Source organism: Zonotrichia leucophrys, chromosome 5, assembly GCF_028769735.1.
Source record: "Zonotrichia leucophrys gambelii isolate GWCS_2022_RI chromosome 5, RI_Zleu_2.0, whole genome shotgun sequence".
NCBI lineage: Eukaryota > Metazoa > Chordata > Aves > Passeriformes > Passerellidae > Zonotrichia > Zonotrichia leucophrys.
Window position 1 is genome coordinate 42,984,134 of NC_088175.1, and position 1,284 is coordinate 42,985,417.

The following is a 1,284-nucleotide window of genomic DNA, read 5'->3' on the forward strand; positions in this document are numbered from 1 at the left end:
CCTCACTGACCAATGAACTGAGCTTCACTGTATTGCTGACCAATTAGGTTTAACACAGTGCCTGCTGATATTTCCTACAAATATGAGCTCTGTGAATAAAGAATTGGCTTTCTGCATGAAGAAAATGGATTCTCGACTGATTTATTCCAACATGTGGTGACCCCGAAGACTCAATCAATGTGAATGTAACATGAACAAAAGAAACTACGGAAATACACTTTTACCATCTCACACAACTCCAGCTAGAGGTGTCTACAGGCACAGCATCTCCAAAGTGTCTGGTTTGTAGTTTTTAACACATGCTGCACTAGGAAGAGTCAGGATTAAGTCACTGAAAGTCTGGCTGGAAATTCTCCTTGTTTGCTTCCCCATGCTGCTGCTTGGTTTGTGAAATTTCATTTTCCATCTGCACAATCGCAATCTCATGATTTTTACTGACAAGAGAGATCCATGCGGATTCCATTTCTCGCAGCTTAGCCCCAGCTGTGAGCTGCATGTTCTTCCTCTGCCAGTTCAGGTCTTGAATGTTTTTCCTCAATTTCTGAAGCTCTTCCTGGGCGTGTTCTCTCATATGAACTAGGCGCTCCTTGTACAACGTCCAGGCGTTGCAGCCTGCAGCCATGCTGGGACATGAGCTTCAGGTTCTTGATGCGCACAGTGCTCCAGCTGTGCCATGGAATTGTTCACACACTCCTGATACGCTGTGATGTCGTTCATCTGCCCGGAGGATGGGGCAGGCAGCTCATACCTCTTCATACTGAATAGTTCCAGGGGCTGCCAGGTGCTCAATTTTGTTCTGCATGAGCTCGGTCTCAAAGGCGCTGTAGTCATGCATGAGCAGGTAGCTGAGGTAGTTCTTGGTTGGTTGGTACTGCAGTGTCTCCTCCTCTACCAGCACCACAGCCGCCTCCTGCACACCCCGTGCCTCACAGCCCTGGTTAAGCAGGGCAGCACATCCCTGGCCACCAGCCCCTGGCCACCAGCCCCTGGCCTGACGCCTCGGCTGCGCGCACTCACATCTCGCCCAGCGGGACTGCATGCAGCTGCGCTCCCCTGTGCGCCTGCAGCGCTCCTCTTCTCCCAAGATTATTTGCAGCAATTAATTTTAGGTACTTAACTAAGTCCTATAGCATTGAATTTTATCTGCAGCAGTTTTTTAAAATTTATAAATAATTTGGCCACACAAAAAAGAATTTTACTGCTGAAGCAAAGTCAGAATACAACCTGACACCCTGTGGGTCAGGGTGTTGGTAGCAGTCCAGATAAATGGTGGCTGCAGTTTTC

General features: G+C 48.3%; 1 pseudogene; it reads right to left on the reverse strand.

The window, feature by feature from the left end:
- Nucleotides 1–328: 328 nt before the first annotated feature.
- LOC135448695 (pre-mRNA-splicing factor SPF27-like) lies at nt 329–1,039 on the reverse strand (annotated as a pseudogene).
- Between the last annotated feature and the right edge of the window lie 245 nt (nt 1,040–1,284).